We start from the raw sequence: 16,524 nt of genomic DNA, 5'->3' as shown, positions 1-16,524 counted from the left end.
TGACAAAGACAAAATTTTCACATTTTTTACGAGAGGTGAAACCTTTCATGCACATAATTAATTCTACAAATGCCAGCACAGACATTTTTTTCCTAGGTTTGATGACAAAACATTAAATATATCCTGGGCTTTGCTTGTTTTGGGCAGCTTTTGCAGCAGACATAATTTCTTGAATTTCACCAGCATGTAATATTTTTTACAAATGCTATATACCATGACTTTTATTGTCTGTTCATATCAAATTGGATAGTGAAGCTGTTGTTCTTCAGTTTGTTACACAAGACCTCTTGAGATTCATGTGACAAGTTATCAGTAGGTTGGCTCACCATACTATTGGAGAAATGAACGTTTTCAATTTCTCACATTGTATCTTTTTTTTAAATTTTTTTTTTTTTTTTTTTTTTTTCCTGCCGTACGCAGGCCTCTCACTGTTGTGGCCTCTCCCGTTGTGGAGCAACAGGCTCCGGACGCGCAGGCTCAGCGGCCATGCCTCATGGGCCTAGCCGCTCCGCGGCATGTGGGATCTTCCCGGACCGGGGCACGAACCCGTATCCCCTGCATCGGCAGGCGGACTCTCAACCGCTGCGCCACCAGGGAAGCCCCAAAATAAATTTATTTATTTATTCATCTTGGCTGTGTTGGGTCCTAGTTGCGGTGCGCGGGTCTCCCATTGCGGAGGCGCATGGGCCTCAGCAGCTGTGGCGCATGGGCTCCATTGCTCCGCGGCGTGTGGGATCCTCCCGGCCCAGGGATCGCATCTGAGTCCCCTGCATTGGCAGGTGGACTCTCAACCACTGTGCCACCAGGGAAGCCCCTCACATTGTATCTTATCCAAGCATTTTACTCACTATAATTTTACATGCTGACATTATTTGTAAGCACCACGTGAGTTTTCCTTCTTGTGGCAACAAGTTCTGTTATGAAATAACTTGATTCATGAGCCTTTCGCTGATTTTTCTCCAGCTTTATTGAGGTATGATTGACGAATAAAAATTATGTATGTTTAAGGAACACAATGTATTATTTTCAAATATGTGTACCTTGTGAATGATTACCACAATCAAGCCAATTAACATATTTACCACCACACATAATTACCTTTTTTTGTGGTGAGAACTTTTGAGATCTATTCTCTTAGCGAATTTCAAGTTCATAATACATTATCATTAACTATAGTCACCATGTTGTATAATAGGCCTCAGAAAAGTATTCAGTCTTATAACTGAAAGTTTGACTTTAGTATCTCCCCTTTTCTCCCACCTCTGAGCCTCTGGTAACCACCATTCTACTCTGTGTAACTTAAAATTTGACTGTTTATTTTTTTTAAGATTCCACATATAAATGAGATAATGTGATATTTGTTGCTCTGTGTCTAACATAGTTCACTTAGCATAATATCATTCAGGGCCATCTATATTGTTGCAAATGGCAGGATTTCCTCCTTTTAAAAAGCTGAATAATATCCCAGTGTGTGTGTAAGTGTGTGTGTATCACATTTTCTTTATCCATCCGTTGATGGACACTTAGGTTTTTTCCATATCTTGGCTGTTGTGAATAATTCTGCAATAAACATGGAGGTGGAGATATATCATGGAGATAATGATTCTATTTCCTTCAGATTTTCCCAGAAGTGGGATTACTGGATCATATGGCAGTCATAGTTATGTCTTGAGTGACTTCAACACTATTTTCCACGATGGCTGTATAAATTTACATTCCCATGAACAGCACACAAGAGTTCCCTTTTCTCCACATTCTCACCAATGCCTGTTATCTTTTTACTTTTTGAAAGTGTCTTATTCATTTTATACATAGTAGATTGTGCGTCTCAATTCCCCACCTCTATCTTGCCCCTCTGCCACCCCTCTTTCCACTGGTAACCACCAGTTTGTTCTCTGTATCTGTGGGTCTGTTTCTGTGTTATCACATACATTTGTTTGTTTTATATTTTAGATTCCACATATAAGTGACAATATACAGTATTTGTCTTTCTCTGTCTGACATTTCACTAAGCATGATACCCTACAGGTCTATCCATGTTGTTTCAAATGGTAAAATTTCATTCATTTTTATGCTTGAGTAATATTCCATTATATATCTCACAGCTTCTTTATACATTCATTTGTTGATGGACTCTTAGGTTGCTTCACATCTTGGCTTTTGTAAATGATGCCACTATGAACATTGAGGTGCATGTATCTTTTCAAATTAGCTTTTTCATTTTCTCCAGATATATACCCAGGAGTGGAATTGCTGGATTATATACTAGTTCTATTTTTAGTTTTTTTGAGGAACCTCCATAATGTTTTCCATAGTATCTGCACCAATTTACATTCCCACCAACAGTGTACGAGAGGTCCCTTTTCTTCACATCTTTGTCAAATTTTTATTTGTGGTCCATCATTATTATTTATGAGCCATTCAGACAGGTATGAAGTGCTATCTCATTGTGATTTTGATTTGCATTTCCCTGATGCTTGGTGATGTTGAGCCGCTTTTATTGTGCCTTTGGTTATTTGTGTATCTTCTTTGGAAAAATTTCTTTTCAGGTCTTCTGCCCATTGGAAAATTAGGTTGTCTGTTTTTTTCTTTTTCTTTTTGATATTGAGTTGAATGAGCTGTTTACATATTTTGGATATAAATCCCTTATTAGACATATCATTTGCAAATATATTCTCCCATTCAGTAGGTTGCCTTTTCTTTGTGTTGATTTTTTTTTGCTGTGCTAAAGCTTTTAAATTTAATTAAGTCTCATTGTTTATTTTCATTTTTATTTCCCTTGTCTGAGTAGACAGATCTGAAAATTATTGCTAAGACTTATGTCAAAGAGTGTTATGCTTATGTTTTATGGTTTTCAGTATTACATTTAGGTCTTTAATCCAGTTTAAGTTTATTTCTGTGTATGGTGTGAGAAAATGTACTAATTTCATTCTTTTATGGATAGCTGTCCAGTTTTCCTAGCACAACTTGTTGAAGAGACTATCTTTTCTCCTTTTGCTTCTTTTGTCATAAATTAATTGACCATATGCGCATGGGTTTGTTTCTGGGCTCTCTATTCTGTTCCATTGATCTATATATCTGTTTTTTTTGTGCCAGTACTATACTGTTTTGATTACAGTAGACTTATAGCATAATCTGAAGTCAAGGAGCATGATACCTCCAGCTTTTTTCTTTTATCTCAAGATTGCTTTGGCTCTTCAGGGTCTTTTGTGGCTCCACATAAATTTTAGGATTATTTGTTCTAGCTCTGTGAAAAATGTCATGGGCATCATGACAGTAATTGCATTAAGTCTGTAGACTGTTTTGTGTGGTATGAACATTTTAACAATATTAATTTTTCAATCCAAGAGCATGAGATATCTATCAATTTTGCTGTATCATCTTCATTTCCTTCATCAAAATTTTATAGTTCTCAGAGTTGGGGTCTTAGTTAAATTTATTCCTAGATATTTTATTCTTTTTGATGTGATTTTAAACAGGATTGTTTTCTTGCTTTCTCTTTTTGATAGTTCTTTATCAGTGTATAGAAAAGCAAAATATTTTTGTACATTAATCTTGTATCTTGAAACTGTATTGAATTCATTTATTAGTTCTAATAGCTTTTTGGTGGAAACTTTAGGTCTTTCTGTCATCTGCAAATAGTGACAGTTTTACATCTTTCTTTTCAATTTGGATGTCTTTTATTTCTTTTTCTTGTCTGATTGCTGTAGCTAGAACTTCCAATACTATGTTGAATAATATGGGCATCCTTGTCTTGTTCCTAATTTTAGAGGAAAAGTTTTCATATTTTCACCATTGGTTATGATGTTGGGTGTGAGTTTGTCATGAATGGACTTTATTATGTTGAGATATGCTCCCTCTATGCCAACTTTGATAGGAGTTTTTATCATGAACTGTTGTTGAATTTTGTCAAATGTTTAATCTGCATCCATTGGGATGATCATGTGATATTTATCCTTCATTTTTTTATGTGGTGTATCACATTGATTCATTTGTGGATACTGAACTATCCTTGCATGCCTGGAATAAATCCCACTTGATCATGGTGTATGATTCTTTTTACATATTGTTGAATTTGGTTTGCTAGTATTTTGTTGAGGATTTTTGCATTTATGTTCACTGGAGACACTGGCCTGTAATTCTATATATATATATATATATATATATATTTTTTTTTTTGGTAGTTTCTTTGTCTGATTTTTGTATTAGGGTAATGGTGGCCTTGTAGAATGAATTTGGGCATGTTCCCTCCTCTTCAATTTTTTGGAATAGTTTGCAAAGGATAGGTATTAACTCTTCTTTGTATGTTTGGTAAAATTTCCCTGTGGAGCTGTCTGGTTCTGAACATTTGTTTGTTGGAAGTTTTTTGATTACTGATTAAATTTTAATACTAGTATTTGGTCAATTCAGATTATCAGTTTCTTCCTGATTCAGCCTGGAAGATTGTACGTTTAGAAATTTATCTATTTCTTCTAGGTTGTCCAATTCATTGGCATATTATTTTTCATTGCATTCTCTTATGATTTTTGTATCTCTGTGACATCAGTTGTAATTTCTCCTCTTTCATTCTTATTTACTTGCACCCTTTCTCTTTTTTCTTAATGAGTCCAGTTAAAACTTATCAATTTTATTTATTTTTTTAAAAAACAGCTCTTGGTTTCATTGATATTTTCTATTGTTTTTAGTTTCTATTTATTTCTGCTCTGATCTTTATTATTTCCTTCCTTCTGATGACTTTGGGCTTTGTTTATTCTTCTTTTTCTAATTCCTTTAGATGACGAGTTAGGGTGTTTATTTAAGGATTTTCGTTTCTGCTGAGGTAGGCCTGTATCTCTGTAAACTTTTCTCTTATAACTGCTTTTGCTGCATTCCATAGATTTTGGAACGTTGTGTTGTTGTTTTTAAATTTTTTTGTCTCAAGATATTTTCTTTGATTTCTTTGTTGAAATCAAACAATGTTTTTAGTAGCATGTTGTTTACTATCCATGTGTTTGTGTTTTTCCCAGTTTTCTTCCTTAATTAATTTCTAGTTTCTTATTGTTGTGGTCAGAAATAAAGCTTGATATAATTTCTATACTCTTAAAAAAGTTGAGACTTGTTTTATGGCCTAGTATATGATCTATCCTGGAGAAAGTTCCTGAAAATAATGCATATTCAGCTGTTTTGTTTTTGTTTTTTAAATTTTCATTTATTTATTATTTTTTCTTATTAGTCATCCCTTTTATACAAATCAGTGTATACATGTCAATCCCAATCTCCCAATTCATCCCACCACCACCCCCAACTGCTACTTTCCCCCCTTGGTGTCCATACATTTGTCCTCTACATCTGTGTCTCAGTTTCTGCCCTGCAAACCGGTTCATCTGTACCATTTTTCTAGGCCCACATATATATGTTAATATACGATATTTGTTTTTCTCTTTCTGACTTACTACACTCTGTATGACAGTCCCTAGATGCATCCACATCTCTACAAATGACCCAATTTCATTCCTTTTTATGGCTGGGTAATATTCCATTGTATATATGTCCCACGACTTCTTTATCTATTCATCTGTCAATGGGCATTTAGGTTGCTTCCATGACCTGGCTATTGCAAATAGTGCTGCAATGAACATTGGGGTGCATGTGTCTTTTTGAGTTTTGTTTTTCTCTGGGTATATACCTAGTAGTGGGAATGCTGGGTCATATGGTAATTCTATTTTTAGTTCTTTAAAGAACCTCCATACTGTTCTCCATAGTGGCTCTATCAATTTGCATTCCCACTAACAGTGCAGGAGGGTTCTCTTTTCTCCACACCCTCTCCAGCATTTGTTGTTTGTAGATTGTCTGATGATGCCCATTCTAACTAGTGTGAGGTGATACCTCACTGTAGTTTTGATTTGCATTCCTCTAATAATTAGTGATGTTCAGCAGCTTTTCATGTGCTTCATGGCCATCTGTATGTCTTCTTTGCAGAAATGTCTATTTAGGTCTTCTGCCCATTTTTGGATTGGGTTGTTTGTTTCTTTAATATTGAGCTGCATGATCTGTTTTTACATTTTGGAGATTAATCCTTTGTCCGATGATTCATCTGCAAATATTTTCTCCCATTCTGAGGGTTGTCTTTTGGTCTTGTTTATGGTTTCCTTAGCTGTGCAAAAGATTTTAAGTTTCATTAGGTCTCATTTGTTTCTTTTTGTTTTTATTTCTATTACTCTAGGAGATGGATCAAAAAAGATCTTGCTGTGATTTATGTCAAAGAGTGTTCTTCCTATGTTTTCCTCTAAGAGTTTTATAGTGCCCAGTCTTACATTTAGGTCTCTAATCCATTTTGAGTTTATATTTGTGTATGGTGTTAGGAAGTGTTCTAATTTCATTCTTTTACATGTAGCTGTCCAGTTTTCCCAGCACCACTTATTGAAGAGACTGTCTTTTCTCCACTGTATATCCTTGCCACCTTTGTCATAGATTAGTTGTCCATAGGTGCATGGGTTTATCTCTGGGCTTTCTATCCTGTTCCATTTATCTATATTTCTGTTTTTGAGGCAGTACCATATTTTCTTGATTACTGTAGCTTTGTAGTATAGTCTGAAGTCAGGGAGTCTGATTCTTCCAGCTCCGTTTGTTTTCCCTCAAGACTGCATTGGCTATTTGGGGTCTTTTGTGTCTTCATACAAATTTTACTATTTTTTTTCTAGTTCTGTAAAAAATACCATTGGTAATCTGATGGAGATTGCATTAAATCTGTAGATTGCTTTGGGTAGTATAGTCATTTTCAAAATATTGATTCTTTCAATCCAAGAACATGGTATATCTCTCCATCTGTTGGTATCATCTTTAATTTCTTTCATCAGTTTCTCATAGCTTTCTGCATATAGGTTTTTTGTCTCCCTAGGTAGGTTATTCCTAGTTATTTTATTCTTTTTGTTGCTCTGGTAAATGGGAGTGTTTCCTTAATTTCTCTTTCAGATTTTTCATCATTAGTGTATAGGAATGCAAGAGATTTCCTGCATTAATTTTGTAACCTGCAACTTTATCAAATTCATTGATTAGCTCTAGTAGTTTTCTGGTGGCATCTTTAGGGTTCTCTATGTATAGTATCATGTCATCTGCAAACAGTGACAGTTTTACTTCTTTTCCAGTTTGTATTCCTTTTATTTCTTTTTCTTCTCTGATTGCCATGGCTAGGACTTCCAAAACTATGTTGAATAATAGTGGTGAGAGTGGACATCCTTGTCTTGTTCCTGATCTTAGAGGAAATGCTTTCAGTTTTTCACCATTAAGAAGGATGTTTGCTGTGGGTTTGTCATATATGGCTTTTATTATGTTGAAGTAGGTTCCCTCTATGTCTACCTTCTGGAGAGTTTTTACTATAAATGGGTGTTGAATTTTGTCAAAAGCTTTTTTGGCATCTATTGAGATGATCATATGGTTTTTATTCTTCAATTTGTTAATATGGTGCATCACATTGGTTTATTACCATATATTGAAGAATCCTTGCATCTCTGGGATAAATCCCACTTGATCATGGTGTATGATCCTTTTAATGTGTTGTTGGATTCTGTTTGCTAGTATTTTGTTGAGGATTTTTGCATCTATATTCATCAATTCATCAGTGATATTGGTTTGTAATTTTTTTTTTTTTGTAGTATCTTTGTCTGGTTTTGGTATCAGGGTGATGGTGGCCTCATAGAATGAGTTTGGGAGTTTTCCTTCCTCTGCAATCTTTTGGAAGAGTTTGAGAAGGATGGCTGTGAGCTCTTCTCTAAATGTTTGATAGAATTCACCTGTGAAGCCATCTGGTCCTGGACTTTTGTTTGTTGGAAGATTTTTAATCACAGTTTCAATTTTATTACTTGTGATTGGTCTGTTCATATTTTCCGTTTCTTCCTGGTTCAGTCTTGGAAGGTTATACCTTTCTAAGAATTTGTCCATTTCTTCCAGGTTGTCCATTTTCTTGGCATAGAGTTGCTTGTAGTAGTCTCTTAGGATGCTTTGTGTTTCTGTCGTGTCTGTTGTAACTTCTCCGTTTTCATTTCTTATTTTATTGATTTGAGTCCTTTCCCTCTTTTTCTTGATGAATCTGGCTAATTGTTTATCAATTTTGTTTATCTTCTCCAAGAACCACCTTTTAGTTTTATTGACCTTTGCTATTGTTTTCCTTGTTTCTATTTCATTTATTTCTGCTCTGATCTTTATGATTTCTTTCCTTCTGCTAACTTTGGGATTTTTTTGTTCTTCTTTCTCTAGTTCCTTTAAGTGTAAGGTTAGATTGTTTGAGATTTTTCTTGTTTCTTGAGTTAGGCTTGTATAGCTATAAACTTCCCTCTTAGAACTGCTTTTGCTGCATCCCATAGGTTTTGGATCATCGTGTTTTCATTGTCATTTTTCTCCAGATCTTTTCTGATTTCCTCTTTGATTTCTTCAGTTATCTCTTAGTTACTTATTAACGTATTGTTTAGCCTCCATGTGTTTTTGTTTTTTATGTTTTTTCCCCCATAATTGATTTCTAATGTCATAGCATTGTGGTCAGAAAAGATGCTTGATATGATTTCAATTTTCTTGTATTTACTGAGGCTTGATTTGAGACCCAAGGTGTGATCTATCCTGGAGAATGTTCCACGCGCACTTGAGAAGAAAGTGTAATCTGCTGTTTTTGGATGGAATGTCTTATAAATATCAATTAAATCTACCTGGTCTATTGTGTCATTTATAGCTTGTGTTTCCTTATTAACTTTCTGTTTGGATGATCTGTCCATTGGTGTAAGTGAGGTGTTAAAGTCCCCCACTATTGTTGTGTTACTGTTGATTTCCTCTTTCAGAGCTGTTAGCAGTTGCCTTATGTATTGAGGTGCTCCTATGTTGGGTGCATATGTGTTTATAATTGTTATACATTCATCTTGGATTGATCCCTTGATCATTATGTAGTGTTCTTCCTTGTCTCTTGTAACATTCTTTATTTTAAAGTCTATTTTATTGGATATGAGTATTTGTACTCCATCTTTCTTTTGATTTCCATTTGCATGGAATATCTTTTTCCATCTACTCACTTTCAGTCTGTATATGTCCCTAGGTCTGAAGTGGTTCTCTTCTAGACAACATATAAATTGGTCTTGTTTTTGTAACCATTCAGCAAGCCTGTGTCTTTTGCTTGGAGCATTTAATCCATTCACAATTATGGTTATTTTCAATATGTTTGTTACTATTACCATTTTCTTAATTGTTTTGGGTTTGTTTTTGTAGGTTCTTTTTTCCTCATGTGTTTCCCTCTTAGAGAAGTTCCTATAGCATTTGTTTTACAACTGGTTTGGTGGTGTTGAATTCTGTTAGCTTTTGCTTGTCTGTAAAGCTTTTGATTTATCCATCAAATCTGAATGAGATCCTTGCTGGGTAGAGTAATCTTAGTTGTAGGTTCTTCCCTTTCATCACTTTAAATATGTCCTGCCACTCCCTTCTGGCTTGTAGAGTTTCTGCTGAAAAATCAGCTGTTAACCTTATGGCAGTTCCCTTGTATGTTATTTGTCATTTTTCCCTTCGTGCTTTCAATAATTTTTCTTTGTCTTTAATTTTTGCCAATTTGGTTACTACGTATCTAGGCATGTTTCTCCTTGGGTTTATCTTGTTTGGGACTCTCTGCACTTCCTGGACTTGGGTGACTCTTTCCTTTCCCATGTTATGGAAGTTTTTGACTATAACCTCTTCAAAAATTTTCTCAGGTCCTTTCTCTCTCTCTTCTTTGGGACCCCTATAATGCAAATGTTGTTGCGTTTAATGTTGTCCCAGAGGTCTCTTAGGCTGTCTTCATTACTTTTCATTCTTTTTTCTGTTCCGCAACAGTGAATTCCACTATTCTGTCTTCCAGGTCACTTATCCATTCTTCTGCCTCAGTTATTCTGCTGTTGATTCCTTCTAGTGTATTTTTCTTTTCAGTTATTGTATTGTTCATCTCTGTTTTTTTGCTCTTTAATTCTTCTAGATCTTTGTTAAACATTTCTTGCATCTTCTCGATCTTTGCCTCCATGCTTTTTCCGAGGTCCTGGATCATCTTCACTATCATTATTCTGAATTCTTTTTCTAAAAGATTGCTTAGCTCCATTTCGTTTAGTTGTTTTTCTGGGGTTTTATCTTGCTCCTTCATCTGGTACATAGCCCTCTCCCTTTTCATCTTGTCTATCTTTCTGTGAATGTGTTTTTTTCTCTGCTGTTTTTGAATGGAATGTCTTGTAGGTCTCTGTTAAATTCAACAGGTCTAATGTGCCATTTAAGACCACTCTTTCCTCATTGATTTTCTCTCTGGGTGATTTGTCCTTTCATGTAAGTGGGGTATTAACGTTGCCTGCTATTATTTTATTATCATCAATTTCTCCCATTTTGTCTGTTAATATTTGCTTAACAAATGTAGGTGATCTTATTTTAGGGGTGTATATATTTATAAATGTTATATCTTCTTCCTATATTTATCTCTTTATCATTATATAATGTGCTTCTTTATCTTTTGTTATAGATTTTATTTTATAATATTTTTCTGAGTATTGCTACCCCTGCTTTCTTGTTGTCATTTGCATGGAATGCCTTTTTCCATCATTTCTCTTTTAGTCTCTGTGTGTCTCTATCTCTGAAGTAAGTCTCTTGTAGGCAGCAGAAAAATAGGTCTTATTTTTTATCCATTCAGCTACCCTGTGTCTTTCGATTGGAACATTTAGTCTATTGACATTTAAAGTGATTATTGATAGGTATGTACTTATTCCCAGGTCAGAACCCAGGGCCAGTGTGCCCCATATGTGGTTCAAATGCCTCACTCCCCTGGGAAGATTGCTGAGCCCATGAAATCCCCCTCTTCTTCTGTGTCCCATGCTAGGGGTGCGGATCCTTACCAGATCACTTCTCTTCCCTTCTTATCAGTCTCTGTGTGGATCTTTCTTTACAGCCTTGGTTGTAGAAGAGGCTTTCTGCTGGTCTCCAGGTTGTTTTCAGTGAGAGTTGCTCCACTTGTAATTGTATTTTTGATGTGTTCATGGGGGTGCTGAGCTCAGCATCCTCCTACTCCATCAACTTGCTCTCCACTCTCATATGACTTTTTTTTTTTAACAAAAGATTCCCTTTGTTTGGAGATTCCAAAAGTCATTTAAAATAATTAGCAATTTTACATGTTTAATGTTTATGATATACAGATGAGAGCCTTTTCAATTAAAAAAATCAGCCTTATTACTTATAATTTAATTACAATAAAATCCTGTGATTTTTAATGTCAAATTTGATGAATTTTAACAAATACAGCTGTGTAATGACAACTACAACTAATCACGATATATATAATATTTCTTTTGCCCCCAAAAGTTTTCTTATGCCCTTTTGTAGTAAGCCTCCCTCCCTCATTCCAGGTCCCTGGCAATCAACGATCAGTTTTCTGTCACTCTAGATTTGCTTTTTACCACTTCATATAAGTGGAATCATACAGTAAACAGTCTTTTATGTCTGGCTTCTTTCATTGAGAATCAGGCTTTTGCTATTCACTCACCCATGTTATTGTGCATATAGTAGTACATTTCTTTTTATTGTGGAGTTTTATTTTATGAATATACCATAGTTTGCTTATCCATTTACTAGTTGATTGACATTGGGTTATTTCCAATTTTTGTTCTCCATGTTGCCATGTACATTTTGTGGGCATGTCCATTTTTTTTCCTCTGGGTAAATATTTAGGTATAAATTTCTGTGATTTATTGGAGTTGCATGTATACACTTTAGAAAGGTTCCAAGTGGTTTTTTAAAGTGTCTTTATCATTCTTGCCAACGCTTGGTGTTATCAATCTATTTATTTTTGACATTTTGGTGGATATATAGTGATATCTCTTTGTGGTTTTAATTTGAATTTCCCTAAAAATGATGCTGAGTTTTTTCACAGGTACTTATCTGCTATGTCTCTATGTCTTTGCTGAAGTGTCTTTTAAAATATTTGCCTATCAAAACTTAATTTGTTTGTCTTCTTATTATTGAGAAATAAGGGTTTTTTATATTTTCTGTATACTAGTCCATTTTCATATAAATGAATTGCAGTATTTTCTCCAAATCTGGGGCTGTCTCTACATTTTTGTAATATTATTTGAAGGACACACATTTTAATTTAAATAAAGTACATTTTATCAATTTTTTTAACATCTTTATTGGAGTATAATTGCTTTATAATGGTGTGTTAGTTTCTGCTTTATAACAAAGTGAATCAGCTCTACATATACATATATCCCCATATCTCCTCCCTCTTGCATCTCCCTCCCACCCTTCCTATCCTACCCCTCTAGGTGATCACAAAACTTTGAGCTGATCACCCTGTGCTATGCGGCTGCTTCCCACTAGCTATCTATTTTACATTTGGTAGTATATATAAGTACATGTCACTCTTTCACTTCGCCCCAGCTTACCCTTCTCCCTCCCTGTGTCCTCAAGTCCATTCTCTACATCTGCATCTTTATTCCTGTCCTGCCCCTAGGTTCTTCGGAACCTTTTATTTTTTTTAGATTCCATATAAATGTGTTAGCTTATGGTATTTGTTTTTCTCTTTCTGACTTATTTCACTCTGTATGACAGACTCTAGGTCCATCCACCTCACTACAAATAACTAAATTTCGTTTCTTTATATGGCTGAGTAATATTCCATTGTGTATATGTGCCACATCTTCTTTATCCATTCATCTGTCAATTGTCACTTAGGTTGCTTCCATATCCTGGCTATTGTAAATAGAGCTTCAATGAACATTGTGGTACATGACTCTTTTTCAATTATGGTTTTCTCAGGGTACATGCCTAGTAGTGGGATTGCTGGGTCGTATGGTAGTTCTATTTTTAGTTTTTTAAGGAACCTCCATACTGTTCTCCATAGTGGCTGTATCAAATTACATTCCCACCAACAGTGCAAGAAGGTTCCCTTTTCTCCACATCCTCTCCAGTATTTATTATTTGTAGATTTTTTGATGATGGCCATTCTGACTGGTGTGAAGTGATATCTCATTGTAGTTTTGATTTGCATTTCTCTAATAATTAGTGATGTTGAGCATTCTTTCATATGTTTGTTGGCAATCTGTATATCTTCTTTGGAGAAATGTCTATTTAGTCAACTTTTAAAAAATTTGTGTGTGTGTGTGTGTGTGTGTGTGTGTATGGTTTATTTAAGAAATCCATTTCAAGAGTGGTGATCTGACTTATTCCAAGTTCATAAAGACTTTTTTCCCCTGTGTTTTCTTCTAGAAGTTTTATAGTACTAGTTCTTACATAAGTTGTGTGATCTAATTCAAATTGATTTTTGTGTTTTGGTGCAAGGTTAGGGTTGAGGTTCATTTGATTATATATGTATATCAATCATTCTTAATCTGTTGAAAAGATTATTCTTTTCCTCATTGAATTCCTTGATGCTTTTGTTGAAAATCCATTTATTATATACACGTGGTTTTATTTATGGACTCTCTGTTGTGTTGCATGATTTATATCTCTATGGCAGGATATCACTGTGCTATTTACTGTAGCTTTATAGTAAATATTAAAGTTAATTCATGTAAGTCTTCCAATTTTGTTGGGTAATTTCAATAAAAAAGCCCTTGGAAATTTTGTTTGGTATTCTGTTACATCTATAGACTAATTTAGGAAGAACTGATTTATTTACATTATTGAATCTTCTAATCCATGTATATAGCATATCTTTACATTTTTAAAGGTTTCTTTAATTCCTGTCAGCAATTCTAGTCTTCAGTATACAAGTCTTATGCATACAATTGACCCTTGAACAATGCGGGGTTAGGGATGCTTCCCCTGCCCCCACTCCCCACAGTAGAAAATCCATGTATAACTTAACAGTTGGCCCTCCATATCCTCAGTTCTGCCTCCATGGATTCAACCAACCATGGATCATGTAGTACTGTAGTACTTATTTATTTAAAGTCCGTGTATAAGTGGATCCACACAGTTCAAACACATGTTGTTCAAGGTTCAACGGTATTTTCTTTAATTTATTTCTATTTTATATTGTTTGATGATGTTGCAAATGATATTGCTTTTCAAATTTCAATTTCCAAATGTTGATTTCCAGTATATAGAAAAACAATCGATTTATGCATATGAACTTTGTATCCCCCTTGACTTTAGTAAACTCACTTATTAATTCTAATAGATTTTTCACAGGTTTCTTAGCATTTTTGTACATGGGTGATCATGTCATCTGTAAATAAAAACAAGAGATGAAAAGAAAGAAAAGGAAGAGATAAACAGAAAACATTACAGAGCAACCAAAATTTTAATAAACCTACTGAAAGAAGAAACCTCACAAAATTAATTGGAAAAGAACAAGAATATAAACATTTTTATAAAAAATATGATAAATATGGAGGATGATAAGGAGACCCAACTTCCATATTAGTACTCTTCAAGAAGAGGCAGAACAAAGAAATGGAACAGAAAAAGACTTACATAGTTTACTGTGCTCCACTTTATAGCTACTTAATTTATGTTCTTACATTGTCTAAATGATCTTTTGCAGAAGAAACTCTAACTGCTATTTAAGTATAGCTTTGGAGTTAGATTCACTTGGTTTAACTTATTCCTCAATTTGCCACTAACTCTGTGACTTTGAGAACATTATTTATCTCATCTGGGTCACTCAGTTATCTCATTTATAAAGTGGAGATAATAATAGTACCTATTGTGTAGGCCTGCTCTGATGTTTATATAAGATACTTCACATAAAATGCTTAGTATTGTGCCTGGCACAAAACAAGCAATCAATAAATGTTATCTATTACTATTAATGATCTTTTCTTGATCTCCTGTGCTTCAATTAGAAATGTTTCTAAACAGGTAATAATAACTGATTCGAATGGCTTAAATTATAACAAAAAAATTGGTTGGATCTTGAAGAGACCAGGGAATGAGATTATCCAGGATTAAAACTACATGCTCAGGACAGAATTTCTTTCTTTCCCTCTTTCCCTCTCTCTCTCAACTCCCCAGATCAGCTTTGTTCGTGTTGGCTCCAACCTTAGGCAACAGCTCCCCTTATGGTAATAAGATGGCTACCAGCAGCTTTCAGAACTTTATTTTATATTCACATGGAAATAAAACAGTAAAAAGCTTTTTTAAAACTTAAATGTTGCACATAAATAATAGCTTCATTGTGAGTTGACCAATTTAGGTCACAGGTCCATTCCTGAACCAATCACTACGGCTGAACTATTATCCCTAGATTTGAAGGTGGGGTCATTTTTCTTTCAAAGCACTTTGGTTGCATGAGGGCTAGGTGGATACTATTATTAAAAGAAGGGGAAGTAGATGCCAGGAAGAAAACCCAGCAAATATCTATGACAAATACTATCTCATTCATGTTGTCTTTTCTAAACAAAGATCACAGTGTTTCTATAGCATGTGGAGAACTACTCTTTATCTAGTTTCTTGGGTAATTCTTCTATTTCCTTTGGGTGGAGTATGCTTTTTATTTGTCTTTTGCTTATGTGCCTCCCGCTTCTCTCTCTCTCTCTCTCTGGCAAAGTTTTTGTGTATTAGCCCATGCTGCCTTCTTACCCATCTTCAAATGGAAGCCAGCCACTTATAATTAATTATTTAATTATTAAAATAATAAATACTGCAGTTAGGAGTGGTTGAGGATTTCATCAAATTCTTTTAAGCCACAAGCTCTGTTGCAGTGTGGTTATAACAGTTTCCTCTTCCTCTTTCACCCCACTTCACCTCCAGAGGTTCCCCTTAGCTATAACAGTATATTGTGAATCTTTTCCCTTCCCTCCCTTCCCATCCTCTCCCCTCCCCTTCTTTTCTGTTCTTTCACACACAGAACACCCCCCCACACACACACACACATCTACCCTTCCCTCACCCCTCACAGCACGCACATGGTGGGTCAGCATGATTTGTCCTACTGCAACTTCCCTGCATTCTGAGATGTCCTCCTGGATCTCTGTAAGGATATATCTCCTTTCTTATGGACTCCTGTTAAAAAACAAAATTCAGTTGAGTAAATTGAAATCTACTTGGCTTTATTTAGTGATTCATGACTCAGGCAGCATTCCATCTAGCAGGTAGACATGTGCTCTGAGGAGCTATACAAAATGGGAGGTTTCTATAAGCAGAAACAGGGTGTGACAAGGAGGTTATTAGCAAATGAAAAAATTGTTTTAGGCAAGGTCACCTTTCCTCAAGTCACAGGTCTCATCAACTAATGTTGACCAGGAAATTCCTGGCAGACTGGTTTAAAATTCCACTCCTGGGGAAGGCTGAAACTGCAAATAGTTAGGTATTAAGTCTTCATTTCACTCTCATGGGGTTTAGCACAAGTGACTCCATTTTGGGCCTGTTGTTTCTTTTTTTAATTTTATTTTTTGTTTTTTAACATTCCTTATACCCATAGAGCTCAACATGCTATCAAAGGAGTTTTTAGGGTGTTGGTGACATGAAATTAGTTATCCTGGTCTAGATACTAGGAAGCAGGGTTTGGTTTTCTGGGCTCTCTTCTCTCATCTTAGTCTAGACATCAAGTATTTGGCAGAT

Source organism: Grampus griseus, assembly GCF_964374135.1.
Source record: "Grampus griseus genome assembly, chromosome: 11".
Taxonomy (NCBI): domain Eukaryota; kingdom Metazoa; phylum Chordata; class Mammalia; order Artiodactyla; family Delphinidae; genus Grampus; species Grampus griseus.
This window is presented reverse-complemented; position numbering follows the sequence as displayed.